The following is a 17,641-nucleotide window of genomic DNA, read 5'->3' as shown; positions in this document are numbered from 1 at the left end:
AGTAATGGGCTCACCATCCTTTTAAGGACCTAGATGAAAACACTGAGTCATCTTTAGCAAAAACCTCACTCTCTGCTTTTCCTCCCCATCTCCTCTCCCACCACCTTCCAATCAGTCCTACCCTGTGCCCTCTGTCACTGAAATGTACTTCAAATGCATCTTATCCTGCCCTTTAGAGACACTGCCCCTGCCTATTGCGGCCGACTCCATTTGCCTGGACTTTTACAACCTCCTAACCAGTCTTCCTGCTTCTTAATCTCTCTGCCAGAACTATCTTTCAAAAGCACAGATATAACTAAAATAATGACAATTATTTATTTAGTGGTAAGTACTTCCCAGGCACTGTTCCAAGTACTTTCCATTTATTTATTTACTCATTTAATCCTCACTAAACCCTACAAGACAAAATAGATCCTATTATCAGCCCCATGAGGAAACTGGGGCTTAGAAAGGTTTTGTGAACTTGCCAAGGTCACACAATTTGCAAATTGCTACACTGGGATTTGAACTCAAGTCTGTCAGTCTCTAAAGCCCAAGGTTTTCTGCACAACTATAGTACCTTTCCCACATTTTAGAAATCTTCAATAGTTCCCTACTTCCCACAGAATAAAGGCCAACCTGAATTCATACGGCATCCAAACTTTCACTTTTCCTTTCTAAGTGTTCTCCCATCACATGCTGTCTCAAACCACTCAATGTGTTCTAGTCCATGAACACACCAAGTGGTTGTGCATTAATGTGCAGTCTCCCCAGGAATGTGCCCTGATCCCCATACCCACTCCAACCTCCCTAACAAAATTAACTTTCCTTCCCTAGTGCTCCTATACTGCTTCAGTCATACTATAGAAGAACACATCAAGCTATACTACCTTTAAGTGTATCATCGATGCCTCCTCAGATAGGTTCCAGATCTTTACAAGGAGAGACAATTTCCTACACATATTTTTATTTCTAATGCCCAGAACTTAGTAATCAATGCATAAATTCTGATTCAACGTTTCTTCCAAACTCACCTTTCCAATCCATTTTTTATGACTGTTCCAGAGTGAGCTTGCAGAAACACGAATTGGATTCTGTGACTCTTATTTAGAAGGATTCGTAGTTTCTTCTTTATGTTCGGGATTTTAAGGTGCAAACTGCTCTGCATGGCATATGAGGCCTACACCCTAAGTTTAATTTCAACTTCTCTCCCTCCCACATGCCAGACACAGGCAGCAGCCGCCACACAGAATTACTGTACCTTTGCACTTGCTTCTCTGTCTTCTTGGAGTGTCCCTCTCCCTCTTTGATAACCTCTGCTCACTCTTCATGACCCATATCATGCCATCTATTCTATAAAATTTTCACCACCAGAGGAAAGCCCTTATTTGGGGGCTTCTATGTAACAATGATAACAATAGTCAAAACTAACATAACACTTACTGTGTAGCAGTCAATGTTATAGGTACTTTAGATATGTTACATTGCTTATTCCCCACAAAAGAGGCAAGTACTATTATTATACCTATTTTTCCAGTAAGGAAATTAAGACACAGAGAGACGAAGTTACTCGCCTAGGGTCATAGTGCTACTAAGCTGAGTCCAGGACTTGAACCTGGGAAGTCTGACATCAGAGTTCATGCCTTTCACCATTCTGTTACACTACATCATTATTCTGGTCTACATCTCCTTCACTGGGGTCCAGATCACTCTGTATTTTTTTTTTTTTTAACATATCCCCATATTCCCTCCCTCCCTCAACTCCCCCCCCACCCTCCCTTGAGTCCCCTCCACCCTCCCCGTCCCCGTCCTCTAAGGCATCTTCCATCCTTGAGTTGGACTCCCTATGTTATACAACAACTTCCCACTGGCTATCTATTTAACAGTTGGTACTATATATATGTCTGTGCTACTCTCTCGCTTCGTCTCAGCTTCCCCTTCACCCCCCGCCCCCCCCCCAAACTGCGAGTTCTCCAGTCCATTCTCTGCATCTGCATCCTTGTTCTTGTCACTGAGTTCATCAGTACCATTTTTAGATTCTGCTAACTCACATATACAGATCACTCTGTATTTTAATCATTGCTCTAAACGTCTGCCCTTGAGTCCTCTTCCACATGGGAGCTCCTAAAGGTCACATCTAAAGGGACATGTCTGATTCATCTTCATCTGTTCAGACCTTGCACAGTGCTCAGAACAGCAGAGACTTTAAGTCTTTGTTAAATAACTTTATGAACATCAATGTTCTTTGAGATACCTGAAGTAAGAAGATGATTTGGGGTTTTAATGATTCAGTGATGTGCTTGACACAAAAAATAGATGATCGCAAATAAGAAAATGGATACTGTAGTACCCTTACGGATAGGACTATGGTCCTAAATTCTAAGCTTAATTCTACCTTTCACTTGCTCTGGGGGTTGGATGCATCATTGCACTTTTCTATGCCTCCTTTGTAATAAGAATCTACTTTACTGACTTACGGAAGTCTTAGGTTTTTACAAATGATGCACTTTTGCTTATTTTAAAGTATAAGAAATACAGCAATGTTGAATATTCCTTCCCTTCTCAACCTTGAAATGTCACTATGCCCAAGTCTCCATTCTTTTTTAAATTAATTTTTATTGGAGAATAGTTACTTTATGATGTTGTGTTCATTTCTTGCTGTACAGAAAAGTGAATCAGTCATATGCAGACATATATCCACTCTTTTTTAGATTTCCTTCCCATTTAGGTCACCACAGAGCACTGAGTAGAGTTCCCTGTGCTATATAGTATGTTCTCATTAGTTATCTATTTTATACATAGTAATGTATACATCAGTTCCAATCTCCCAATTCATCCCACCCCCTCTTCCCTCCTTGGTAACCATAAGTTTGTTCTCTACATCTGTGACTCTATTTCTGCTTTGCAAATAAGTTCATCTCTACCATTTTTCTAGATTCCACAAGTAAGCAATATTATACGGTATTTGTTTTTCTCTTCCTGACTTACTTCACTCTGTATGACAGTCTCTAGGTCCATCCATGTCTCTGTAAATATCAGTATTTCGTTCCTTTTTATGGCTGAGTAATATTCCATTGTATACATGTACCACAACTTCTTTATCCATTCCTCTGTCTATGGACATTTAAGTTGCTTCCATGTCCTGGCTATTGTAAATAGTGCTGCAGTGAACATCAGGGTGCATGCATCCTTTCGAATTATGGTTTTCTCCAGATATATGCCTAGGGGTGGGATTGCTAGGTCACATGGCAGGTCTATTTTTAGTTTTTTTAAGGAACCTCCATACTGTTCTCCATAGTGGCTGCACCAATTTACATTCCTACCAACAGTGTAGGAGGGTTCTCTTTTCTCCACACCCTCTCTAGCATTTATTGTTTGTAGATTTTTTTGATGACTAGTGTGAGGTGATATCTCACCATAGTTTTGATTTGCATTTCTCCAATAATTAGAGATGTTGAGCATCTTTTTATGTGTTTGTTGGCCATCTGTATGTCTTCTTTGTAGAAATGTCTATTTAGGCCTTCCACCCATTTTTTGACTAGGTTTTTTTTTATTTTTGTTTGTTTGTTTGTTTGATATTGAGCTGCATGAGCTGTTTGTATATTTTGGAGATTAATACTTTGTCAGTTGTTTTCTTTGCAAATATTTTCTCCCATTCTGAGGGTTGTCTTTTCATTTTGTTTATGGTTTTCTTTGCTGTGCAAAAGCTTTTAAGTTTAATTAGATCCCATTTGTTTATTTTTGTTTGTATTTTCATTCCTCCAAGCAGTGGATTGAAAAATATCTTGTGATTTATGTCAGAGAGTGTTCTGCCTATATTTTCCTCTAGGAGCTTTATAGTATCTCGCCTTACATTTATGTCTTTAATCCATTTTGAGTTTATTTTTGTGTATGGCATTAGGGAGTGTTCGGATTTCATTCTTTTACATGTAGCTGTCCAGTTTTCCCAGCACCACTTATTGAAGAGACTTTCTTTTCTCCATTGTATATTCTTGTCTCCTTTGTCATAGACTAGGTGGCCGTAGGTGCATGGGTTTATCTCTAGGCTTTCTAACCCAAGGCTCAGTTCTTAAATCTCTTCTCTTCTCTTCTCTCCTTCACTCACTCCCAAAGTCATTTATTTGATCTTTGGGAAAAAACATTATCAAAACTGAGATTTGGTAAGTTTCACTCCTAGTGGTTCAGTACTTACAAACCTATCAGTCCTACAGGTCTGAATTTGCATGGCTGTAGTTATACATGTCCTATGAGGAAAAGCTCACCCTACCTTCTCTGCTTAGAGGCCCTGAATTTATTTTATTCTAGTCACGAAGAAGACTCTCCTGAATTCTCCCTATGTGAGGGCAGGGCTGAGATAGTACAGGTAAGCACAATGATATGCAGCAGTCACTACAGGCACTAGCACCTCTTCACAGTGGACAAGTGATCACTCCCTGGTGTTTTTCTTCTCTTGAAAAAGTAAGTGGTAAAACAGAGCAGTAGACTTTTAAAGGATCTCTTTGCAAATAGAGGCTGAAAATGTAGGGCGCTTTGGTTAGTTGGAAGCTTTATTTAACTTTGGCCTTGGTTTGGAAGGACAACATTTTGGAGATTCTCTTACCAGTAGTTAGTCAATGATCACTAAGGTAATTGGGTTCTCTGATGTGATGGATGGGAGTGCACAAGAAGATGTCACTCTCAAATTTAATCTCTCTGCGTCTTAAAGCACCATCTTTCTTGGTCCAAAGAAAAATTCAGATGCGAGAGAAGGGAAGGATGTTATACAGGCTATAAAAATCTTTCATTTGTAAATTTAATAGGGCAAATAAAGTCTAGTAAAAATGATTTTATAACAAAGGCATCTGGAATAATGCCAAAAAATAGAAAATTTAGATGTTCTTATTGATTTCAATGTCATCTAGCAATGAAAGGCAAATCATTGTGATTCCTGTCTAATTTTGAAGAAAAAATAGCCTTTCATTTATCAGCAAATGTATGTCTTTTGGTTATGAGATACTATTGATAACAGTATGAAAATCATGTGCTAGAAAATTACAGCAACCCAAATCCCCAAAACCTTAAATAAATCAAGGCAAGTCTAATAGAAATCAGTGCTCAAATATCTTTAAGTTCACCAGTTTCACAATTTATCTTTTATTTTTAGTTGATTCCTATAGGAATCTATGATGTAACTTGAAGAATGTTTGCTTATGTTCTTTTAGGTTCAAGAAACCTGTTTTTAAAAAGTTCCAATAAATTTTTCATTAAAAAGTTTTAATGTTTTTTTTGAAATCACTTTTTTGGTTAGATGAGAGAACACCATCACATACCAACATTAGTTTAAGTCTAATAATTCACCTCAGAGTTGCTTTCCCCAGTCCTTTCTCAGGTTTTCCCTATAGGCTACCTCTGAAATATTGAATACAACATGTATTAAAGTTTAAGAATTTAAGGGCACAGTGTAGCCATTCCTTCACTAGTTAGCAACCCAACACCTACCACCATCCCCAGATGCCCCAGCCTGCCTTATTGACCATGTGATATAGTTCTGACCCGTTAGATACAAGATTTATTAGGTGGGATTTCTGAGAGAGCCTTGGTACCTCCCGATTTTACAAAAAAGGGGTGGGGGGTGGGTGGGGTTAGGGGATACTTTTGGCTGGCATAGCCCTTTGCTTCTCTCTTCCTCCTCAGCTTTCTGACTGGAATGCAAACATTTGGCCAAGAGGTGCAGCAGCTACCTTGTAACCGTGAGGCCATAAGCAAGAGGATAAAGGCATACATAGAAAGGATGGCAGAGCAAACTATAGAAAAAGCTTGGTGCCCGATGGCATCACTGAAGTATCATACAAGCCCTGAGCAACCTACCCCTGAATTTCTTATTATGTGAAATAAACAAACCCTGTCTCTTTAAACTACTGTTAAATTATCTGTTATTATCAGCCAAATGAACTCTCGATGATTAAAATAACTGCCTGATGAAAGTGAAAGCAGGGGAAAAAATAACAATAAGGTCACGAATTTTTAGAAATATAAGCAAGACAAAACAAGATAGGAGGTTAAGATTAAAAACCTTAGCCAAGTAAGGTTTTTAAGACACCCAAAATTAGCCCCATATGGAAAGGCCCACTTTTCCAGACAACACCAGCATTGACTGGATTCTCCAAGTGAGGGGCTAAAGGGGTTTCTGAGACAGTGTCTCAGAATATTAATCTCCAATTACAATATTTTGCACTTTGAAATGAGCATTTAGAGAAACTTTTAAGTCAAAACCTGTGTGGTTTAGGTCACAAGGGGGCAGGGGGTGGGGGAGGGCGGAGAGAATAGAGGCTTGTAGGTGGAGGAGTCAAGGTTTCTAAGACCAGGTTCTATTTACAATTGACCCTTCACATCCAGAGTTTCTGCATCCATGGATTCAAACAACCACGGATTGAAAATATTTGGGGAAAGATTTCCAGAAAGTTTCAAAAAGCAAAACTTGAATTTGCCATGTGCCAGCAACTACTGACATAGCATGTACATTGAAGCGGGCATTATAAGTAACCCAGAGATGATTTAAAGTGTACAGGAAGATGTGTGTTGGTTATATGCAAATACTATGCCATTTTATGTAAGGGACTTGAGCATCCACAAATTTTGGTAACTGCTAGGGTCCTGGAACCAATTCCCCCCTCAGAGAATACCAAGGGAAAACTGTATTTAGTTTCCAATTTCCTGTCTGGGCAAAAAAAAATTATGTGTATATTTATATGTATATAGGTATAAAAATTATATATATATATACACACACACAGGCAGAGAGAGAGAAAGAGAAAGAAATGCAACATGCTAATTGTTTGCCATTAATTTGATGTGCATCTATTCAGAGTTGCACATTCCTTGAGGTCAAAGATTAAGTTTTTTCATCCACTCTAATGCCTGGCACCCAGTGGGACATTCATGAATGAATGAATGAATGAATGCCATTTCTATTTAATTCTCCTGTTGCAAATTTTTCTGGCTTAACCTCTCTAAAACAATGATTAGTATAGTAAAAAAAAAATTAATTCCTGATTTTTTCTTCTCTATATTCCTTGACCTTTCCTCATAAAAACACTATTTATCTCCTAATACAGCTCCAGTTTCATTCCCTTCAGAAGGGTCTGAGGAATCTATTGCTGTAAATAGAATAAATGAAGAGGGCAAGAGTTCTGCGTCCTTACATTCATCTCCCCAGAGTCTCTACTCCATTTCTGCTGCTTCTCTGCCTTCTGGAAGTAACTGGAACAAGAAGCTAACATTATGTTTAAAGAGAAAATAATCAACTGTTGCCTATACAAGACACCTAGGGCCAGAAACATCCAAGGGGATCTGTTTCCAACATTTTCACACAAATTGCATACATACCAGAGATGACAATATAAAACTTAATTTGGATTCCGTTTGTTTTTACTTACCAGTGGGGATTTGGAACAATGGATAATTCCAGAGTTCTCTCTTTCGCAGAAAAGTTAAATAGATAGCTTTCTATTTATAACATGAGGAAATCTCTACCTGACGATTATCAAGCAAGAAAGGCTGAGATACCGCACCAGGAGTTGATCCATCCGTCACGCTTTTTCCCTTGGATATGACTTTGACTGGTGTCAGCCAAGCCATGCTGTGAACTTGAACACCTTTTACCCAGCGTGGAAGCAAGGAGGTTACTCTAAACCTTGGGAATAATAATGACATAAGTTTTTATAGTAGCTTTTAAGTCAAAAGATGTCTGAGTGACTTTCCCTACCCACTGGGTTAAACTTTTGTTTTCCCTTGCATTTTCAAAGCGTTTCAGCATGCATCTGGGACCATAAGCACAAGTGGCATAAGTGACTCAGGAAGATGAAGGGCTCGGGGAGGCAGAGTGAACAGCCCACGATAAACGAACTGATAGCAAGGAGCTCCTGGACAGAGCTGCATGTAACTGAAACATGGGAAGCTGCCCTTAGGGGCACTCAGAGATAATCACCAGTGTTCACTAAAAGAGAAGGTGGAATTTAGCAGACCTCCAGGACAAATCCATCCCAAATTGGCACCATTTAAAGCCTCTGCAGGAACGCCACTCAGAGCATAATCTTCACCCCCAGCATGAAGCCTCATTCTGCACCTGTCTCCCAGCCTGAGACCTCAGGGCCTGCTGCTTCCCTGGGAGAGCATCAGGAAAGAGCTGATGGCTGAGCAAAGTAGCAGGGCCATTAGTAAGGCAGCTGGCAAGGTCCCCATGTTCTGTCATCCCTGCTGGTTCATCACTACAGTGGCTCCCAACTCATAGGAATAAAAAAGGAAAGGGAATGGTCAATTTAACACAGCATCAAAGAGATTTTTTTCTAGGTGACCAACCACTTTCTCAGTGGGAATAGGTTTGTCTTCACAGAAGTCAAGTAGTTAATTACCAAGCAGACTACAGGTCTTCTCCAAACTGTTGCAAAGCATTGAGAAGCAATATTGCATTTGAAAAAGAGGTTGGGTTTCAGAGTCAGGCCTGCATTAAAGTCTGTGTTCTTCCACTTACTCATACAGGATTTTGGGCAAGTTATTTAATCTGTCTAGGCCTCAGTTTCCACATTTGTAAAAGGTGAAAACAGTTTACTTCATCATAAAGTCATATTATATGAGAAAATACATATAAGGTACTTAGCCCAGAGCATGCCACATTAATACTAAAAATATGTAAAGTGGCTATTACGTGCCAGGCATTGTGTTAAGAGTTTAAGCTCTCTCAACCATTTGGTTCAGTGAATATTCATTGCAACTAATATTTCTTTGTTGGAATAACCTAGCCATGCTTAAACATCTTTTGGTACTCCCCAGTTTCTAAAATCTTTACCTTACTGACATATCTTGAGCTTCAAAAGACTTTTATTTCTTTACCACATTTAAAAACAGTCTTCATTAATGTTGTTAGCTATGACCCTAGCACCATGCAATATAGGTAGTATCTACATCTAAGAAACAAGTTAGCTACAAAATAAAACTTTAGAGGTGAGTCATAAGGTATTAGCTACTTGCAAATCTGGTTTTATCAATATTATGAATTCAGTGACAGAAAGCAGGTTCTTGGTCAAGCTAACCATGAAACTGAGTAAATAACACATGGCCATTCCAAGCCACAGAACAGACAGTAAGCTAAAATGGCCAAAAAAACCCAGCCCCGCAGATGTTTGATTCAGATGCCACATGAACAGAATAACAATAGATAATAAATTTTTGCTCTTATTTTGTACCAGACATTGTTCTGTTTTGAATTTATTAATAAATTTAATCCTCACAACATCCTATGGGATAGATACTATTATCATTATTCCCATTGTATATAGTTTGTATGACTTGAAGCCAGATGGGCTAGCTCTAAAGTCCATGAGTCTAACCACTACATAGCATTCTCTACACAGTATTATAGGAAAATATAATATACAAATTCTTTAGCTATAATAGGATCAAGTAGCAGATTTACTAGCTCATCATTTAAATCCAACTTCTTTATTCCATGAGCCCACAGCTCAATAAACTAACTATTACAGATTTTAGGCAATGCAAAACCTCATCTGAAAATATATTAAAATTCAGGAAACTTTCCCCCACTCCCACTCCATCATTGCATTAATCAACAGACAGTTCTACTCAACAGTAGACATCATCTTTCATTTGGAAAATTCAGTTTGCTGTGGTTAATTTTTTAATGCTTCAGATTTAGCTTCAATTACCAATGAAAAATTACAGATCTTGTATATTAAATATTAAAACATTCCTGTATGATTGCATATAGTTTGTTCTTCTGCTTTAAAAAATAGCATAACTTCAGCTTAGATTGCTACCATTTACATTTCAACTCTTTGCACCAAATCTTCCTTTTGCTAAAAGCAAAATCTTTGTGTTTAGATTTGACCATAGAAATCTTAAGAAGCCCAACAAATCAATACCTTTGGACAATAAATGATTCTGTAAATTAGTAATATGTCAAAAGACGTAAGAAGACTTGTCTCAAAGAAGAACTAAGAATAGTACCTCAGAGCTTGCCAGGGTTACTGTCTTTAATGGACAAAATTGCACTGACAGACTGAAATCCTTAGTTAATAGCAAAGCTAAATTAATTCACAGGAAATGACACTAAGAAGTAGCCAGAAAAATTAAGAACTCCTATGGTCAATTTAGCATAACAGCCAGATATTGAGATGTCACCAGATTGGCTCATAATGATGAATGATCCCCTAGAAGGAAAAGAAGCTACAAGTTACACAAAACTTAAGTAAACAATTTTCAGGGCCTTTCATCTAAGGATTTAAAATTTTTTAATAGCACTCAAAAGTTTTACTTTAACATTCTCCTATAGATTCTTGCCTAGAAGACCAGTATATCTGAAAATAAAAATCCTTTTGTACTTTAAAAATTACTAAAGTTCCTTGGGTTAGATCCAAGAGGGTCTGCCTTAATGCCATAGTCAATTATGTATCAAATAGTTTTATTGTAAATATGATTTATTAATCAAATCATTCATGCATCCCACAAATGTTCGCCACTTACTATGGTCCAGTCAGTATACTTGGCAGGGAGGATACAGAGGGGAATAAGAAAGACAATCCTGCAACATCAGCCAAGCCCATCTTAAAGAGAAATTGACAGATCAGAGAAAAGCAACATGGACTTCTCTGGTGGTGCAGTGGTTAAGAATCTGCCTGCCAATGCAGGGGACACAGGTTCGAGCCCTGGTCCGGGAAGATCCCACATGCCGTGGAGCAACTAAGCCCATGTGCCACAACTACTGAGCCTGCACTCTAGAGCCCACGTGCCACAAGCCCGTGCTCCGCAACAAGAGTGCCACCGCACTGAGAAGCCTGCACACCACAACAAAGGGTAGTCCTCCACTCCCTGCATTGCTCACGCAACCAAAAAATAAAGATTTTTTAAAAATAAAGGAAAGCAATAATAACTCTTGGCAATACATGAAATGCTTTTCACAAATGTTACTTTAGAACTTTTCTGTGAGAAAGCTAACGCCTTATCCTTTTTACAGGTGAATAAACTGAGGCTCCAAATTCTCATGTAAATTGCTAAGGGTAACACTGCTAATAAAGGAAGCAGAACTTAAACTTGGAAATTCAACTTAAAAAATTCAAAATCATCCCATTGTATATTGTTTCAGTATACAAGAGGGAAATGGATGATGAGCCTGGAAATGAAACCTCAAATATTTAACCAATTAAGGATAATTTTTCTCATCGAATCTCTACAGAAAAAGATGAGAGCAACACAGAATATTGGGAAATGGGTCTAACCACCCAAATCATAACTTTCAGCTAGTTCCCTCCTCTTGTAAAAATTAGGGCTTCCCACCATCTAAGCAGACATGAGGCATGGGGATAATTTTGTTCTACTTCTGGCATCTCATACTTGGAATGCCCTCCTGCTGACCTCAATATCCTGATTTTTCATCTTTTATATTGCCACACATCATACCATTTCTCCCAATTTCCCATTCCCTTCATGGCGTTATCTGCTTCCTTAGCTAACATTATAGCCACAATCAGCCATTTCCAAACTGCTTGTAGTACCTTAAAATCTTTGTCCCTTGACTCCTAAAAGTCAGAAACTATGATGACTGGGCCCACATCTTTGTTCCCTAGCCTGTCTATTCCTCACCTTAGTCTTCCCTTATTTCCTCCATAGTGTTTTTTCCACTTCAGTTTTGACAACATTTCCACATTTCCCATGGCTCCAGTCCCATTCCCATGGCTTCAATCCCCACCATCATCTCAACTCTCAGGAGTTGATTTAACCTCTCATCAGGGCACTGGTAAACAAGGATTTGTGAACTATAGTCTAAGATCAGATTTTGAAGGCAGATGATTGATGATGGAATATGGAGAAAAGAAGGGGAGAGAAATGGCTGTAGGTTAAACCAGCAACCTTTGTATTAGCTCTAAGACTAGAAATATATGCGAAAGGTACAAGTAGGTTTAACATCTCAAGGAACTTTATGTGGTGGGAGAAAATTATAGTATCAGAAATAGGAATACCAGTTGGTAGAGGATCTTAAAGTGCCATGGTTGAAAGCAAATTGATAGGGATTACATTCTATTCTGGAAGGTAAGCTATGTGATTTTTTTTTTAATGTCTAAAGAGTATGAGGAGGAGGGAAACCCACTGAAGACCAACCAAGGGGCCAGAAGCTTTCCTTGTTTTTACCCTCTCTCTCTCCAGATTTTCCCCTTCCTTTTTTCTTATTAGCAAGTTGAAGTTTCCATTATAATATTAAGATGCCATTTTACACAAGGTATATATACATAACCAAAAACCTATATTTGTATTTAGCTTTTTGATAAAAGCTATCATATCAAATACATGCATATGATGCCCATTAATAATTAAGGAGGACAAGTGTTCAATGATTTGAACTCTTTGGAATTTATTATTGTGTTTGCAGTGATGCTGGACTTCTTTTCCTAACATAACCCAGGACTAGGGGTTTGTGAGTGTAATGAACACTTACAGGATATTCTGCCCAGCACCACCCCCACTGGCTTCTGGAAAGGAGTCTAGTCCAGTAAGGACAAAGGTTGCTGCTTTAACCTACAGCCACTTCTCTCCCCTTCCTTTCTCCATATTCCATCATGGTCTCTAATACCAAGCTGTCTGGCCTCAAATCTCATTTCTATCATATCTTTCCTAACTAACAGGGCAAAGCATCTATTATCTCTGAGCCTCTATTTCCTCTTCATGAATTTAAAGAGCTAAAAACACTGCCTTCCTCATAAGATAGTTAAGAATTAAATGAAATGATACAAGTAAATGATTATTATGGTGCCTAGCCCATAGTAAGAACCCACTAAATTTAATTTAATATTATATTTATTCTAGGAAATGCTTTTCCTTCTTCTCAGCCACACGGCTGCAATAGAAACTTACATGATACCAAGAGCAACCTCCCTTGAGCATAGCTGACTGATCTAGGATTGAATCCCCACCCTAATAAAACCCTTGAGCCCCTTCTCATATTTGAATTGGACTGTCTCCAAGACTTATTGTTAGCTGTTCAGGAAAATGCAAATATCTTTATTAAAACGTTAAGGAAATTTCAGAAAATTACAGTATGGGAAGGGAAAGATTAAAGGTCTAGTACACTTGAACTTTCTCTTGAATTTCCAGTGGAATGGTACTTAAGACTTAAACCTATATGAGAGAAAGGAAATTCTCTATGGCCAATACCATCAGCCCCAACTTCAGACTTGAGTTTTCCTTCCCTTTCGTTCCTCAAGTTCTTCCTTTCACAAATCACTCTATAACTCCTCCTTTTACCTCTCCCAAACTGCCACCCCTGAAAAGTATAGTCAATGCCAGTGGTTTTCAATATGGGGCAATCTTGCTCCCCAGGTGATATTCAAGAATTCTTGAGACATTTTTTTTGGTTGTCACAAGTGAGGGGAGTGGTGCTGCGGGCATCTAATAGGTAGAGACCAGAGATGTTGCTAAACATCCTACGATGCAGAGGACAGCCTCCCTTCCCACCAAAAAAATTACCTTGCCAAAAATGTCCATAATATGGAGGTTGAGAAATCCTGGTCTAAAGTCATACAGAAATAAAACTTTCCTCCACTAGCAAAGAGTCAATTCTACTTTTGGAATCAGTTTTTTGACATTGTTATATATAAAATTTTAATTCCTTTCCTGGTCTACCTGAATCCTACCAGAATCATATAGTGCTACATTAGTCTTAAAGGTGATTTGTTACCATGGGAATAGATTGGGATGATTACATTCATATAATTCAGAATTTAGCTATGATGGATCCAGAAGGAGGGGGGAAGTTGCCAAACTTCCCACCACAAGCATATTCCAAGAAGACACATGGGAGAAGATGCATACTCTTAAAAAAGGATGTTGAATTATCAAGATAGACGTTGAGATTATTAGTATTGAAAGAACGTTGTCAGGGAAATAACAAACTTCATGTAAATTTAGTGGATGCTTTAGACAAGGAGAATACTGACCACAAAGTCAGTAAAGATAAATAGGATGATGGGCTACAGTAACAAAATTTCTAGGTCATTAAAATTTGTATTTCAGATGGAGCAAGTGATGAACCTTGAAGAACTGAAGTATGATTCCTGCCTTATTTCACAAAGGCTATCAATAGGATGATCTGTAGTGACTATGTCATATTACCTGGTCATAATACTGGCTGAAGACAAATTTATGATGAAATGTATCTAGAGAACTACAAAGATAGGCTTTTTTTAATAGATAGGTCACAATAACATAAAAAGTATTTAGGGAGGATATTTTTAAATTAATGTTCTTTTTGGTTAAAATTTGTAATAGGAATGAAAAGTCGATTGAACAAAACTATAGACTAATGTTGAGATCAGTAAATATAAAAGGTACAGAGAACTGAGTCAGCCAAGAAGAGGATTGAGTATTCAAAAAAAATGTGGAAGATATAAGTAATGCCAAACAAAGATAAATTCGATCAACTTGATCTTTACAATGGAGGGATAGCAGGAAGAGTCACTGGTCTCTGGACACAAAATCAGAGTAAAACTATCCAACTCTTTTAGGAAAAATGAGTAGGGCTATATGTAAAGAATCCAAGCCTGAGTTTTTTATCCAAATTCAGCATCACATATCCCTTGTTCCATTGGATAATACAATCAAAACAATGACAAAGGAAACCATTTACTCGTCCATTACAGAAACTCTAAAGATACTAGTGTGATAGACACAGATATGCTGTCCAGATCCACTTTCAAGGAAGGACTTGCTGGCTCTTGTTCAGTTCCTTCCGGGAGCTTTCAAGCCTCCTTGCAGGAGATCACACCCTTCCTGGAGCAGCCTGACTAAGCAAGGTCAGGGGACAAAGGACAGCTCATTTCAACCCATTGCAGGATTCTCAGATGCAATGTTTACTCCAAAGTTCCTCATAGGGCTGGCCAAAGTGTTGTTGGGCTAGCATTGCAGTTTGGCTGTTTCCTCTGTCCCATCCTGCTTCCTTTCCTTTTCTTTCACCCTAATAAGTATTTTGCATCCCAAACTTCTTAACATCTGCTTCCAGGGAACCCAATCTATGACAATTACATTTGGAAGAATCTCAGAGATTCTTAGACCTTCCACTCAACTGCAATATTTCATAGAGTTTCAAAGCACCACTGCCACAGTCTGGTATGAGGAGAGAGTGCAGGCTTTGCAATCTCCCACAGTCCTGGGTTCTAATCCCACCTCTTACCTCTAATTAGCAATCTGAGCTTAATCCCTCTAAACCCTGATTTCCTTATCTGTGAAATGATAATATTTACTGCAAAGAATAATTGTGGGGAATAAATTTTAAATAATATCTATAAAATGCTTAAGTTGGTGCCTGGCTCATAGCAGGTGTCCAGTAATTGTCAGCCCTACTCCCTTCCAACAATAGAAAAAGAGAAAAGAAAAGAAAAAAAAGACCAAATAATTTAAATCTCCCTGAAAAACTAGAACTGTGAAAGTTTTGAAGATATTGATTTCTTTGTTGATATGTGTTACATATTGTTTCTAACATTATGGAGAATAAATTTCCTGGATTGCAGTTTATAAACCTACTTAAAGTAACCTGAGGCAGAAAAAAAATTGTAATGGGAGTAAGGGGGAAGATTTGAAGTAGCTCTCAAAGCAGTTGTTGCAAGAAGCACACACCTTGCCCACACATAGATTGAATCTACCCACTCTCCTTCACATCCACATCTTACAATAAGAAGGCTCTAGAGCATGGCTGGTCTGAAATGGGCTGTCCTAGTAACTAAGTAGTAAGAATAACTGAAGAGAAAGAGGATTATGGTAGGATATAAGACAGGCTAAACTCAAAGAGGGGAATTGGTAATGATGAGAGTACAATAAGAAGCATTTAGTTTTGAAATTCAGCATCAAGTTTTTCTATATCCGAAAATACTTAAAATGTCTTCCATGTAGCTCTCTACATCTTCAACATCAGGGCACATAAGTTTTGCCAACTGGATGAAAAATATTGACAGCTAGATTGTTATAATCATATAGATAGAGGCACTAGCTTTCAAAGTGTAAGACTGGTTTTCGACTTGGAAAGCGCAGAACCAGCTATTTCCTCAGGTATCCAGTCACCTTGGAAGCCATGGCACAGAGGAAATCTTCAGGAATAATCATTTCAGTTTTTATCTCTAGTTAGCCCCACAGCTCCTAAGGAATGAAGCTAGTGTCAAAGATTTAATGCCTTTTCACATTAGTGATGTCAGCACAAAATGGCCATCTTCTCTGAATAATTTATCTTCCCACTGCATAATTTTCTTATCTTTTTTTCTACATTTTGGCTTTTTACTGTAGACGGGGAGGTAAATGGCTGTTAGTCCCCGACAAAACCTGTGGCGCATCCTTCCCATCAATCAATTAAAAAACACTTACCTTACATTCAACATGATTTATTTCTTGTTAATACAATTGTCTCACTATATCCTTCTATTATTATACCCTTAATTCCATTAGCCATCCGCTTAATGCTTGCTTTAAGGCTGACCCCCAAAGAGCTTGGAAGAGAGAGGGAAGTCCTTCTAATAGTGGCATTGCCAATAAAACTCTGGAAGCTCTTCTCCTAAAACCTTGTAGGTCACGGAAAAGATAGGTCGCAGAATGTATCCTGCCTGAAAAGAATAGAGCAATCTCTCATTTACTTGTTCTGATGGATACTGCTTGATGGTTTAAAAATCCTAAAGAGCTCTTATCTTAAAAGTCAACACAATAGGTTCACAAAGTATAATCCTACACATTGTATAGGGATTGATGAGACTCTACAAAGCTTTCCTTAAATAAATTTTAAAGAGGGAGAAGGGAAACCATTTGTATTGTTTGAAGATTAATGGCTTGCTTGTTTTGGGGTGGAGCAAAAGGTTAACCTCTTACACAGTTAACTGACATAAAAACATTGTAGTATTCTTTTCCAAAGTGGTGGAGTTACATGTTTTCTAGCAAATTTTCTCCATTTGGGTTGAAATTTGAAAGCTCTAAAAAACAGCCCTTGTGCTGCATCTCTAAAATTATACATTGAACAGCTGCTACAATTCTTCTTGGTGAGGAGATTTGCTCTCTTTTTGAAATTTAATTGTACGAGTGTCTTCATACAGTATACAAGCACATATACTTCTGTATCACTACATATTGGATTAGCTCATATGTAGCAGGCACTATTGCTTGCCTAATAGCCACTTCTCCCTGTTTCCTTGCAAACTTTAACCCAGTTTTATTCAGGGGTCCACCCCTCAGAAATGGGACCTCCCATCCAAATCTTCAGGGTATATCGGTTCAGTAAAACCAGTACTGGATATTCCATAGTCCTTGTTGGTCATTGATGTTGGGGCAGGCTTCTGGGATGGATTTCCTCATTTCTAAAAATAAACATAAACCATGGCCACGGTTATGACTGCCCATGTTGCCTGGAGTTCTTAATCATTTTGTGGCCTCAGGAGAGATAGCCAAGAACAAAGCCAACATCCTGGAGACGACAGAGAAGAAAGACAAAAAGTATCTTTTTCCTTGAAAACATAATTTATCCCTGGAATTAATCAAACTGGGTCTACCCTATTTTAACACTTTGTGTTACTTGAAATAATACGTATATTCATTGCTTAAGCTAGTTAAGTCAGCGTTGTCCATTAACTACCACTAGAGGCATCCT

This window comes from Hippopotamus amphibius, chromosome 3 (genome assembly GCF_030028045.1).
Source record: "Hippopotamus amphibius kiboko isolate mHipAmp2 chromosome 3, mHipAmp2.hap2, whole genome shotgun sequence".
Lineage (NCBI taxonomy): Eukaryota > Metazoa > Chordata > Mammalia > Artiodactyla > Hippopotamidae > Hippopotamus > Hippopotamus amphibius.
The sequence above is the reverse complement of the archived record's forward strand: the minus strand, read 5'-3'. Positions refer to the sequence as shown.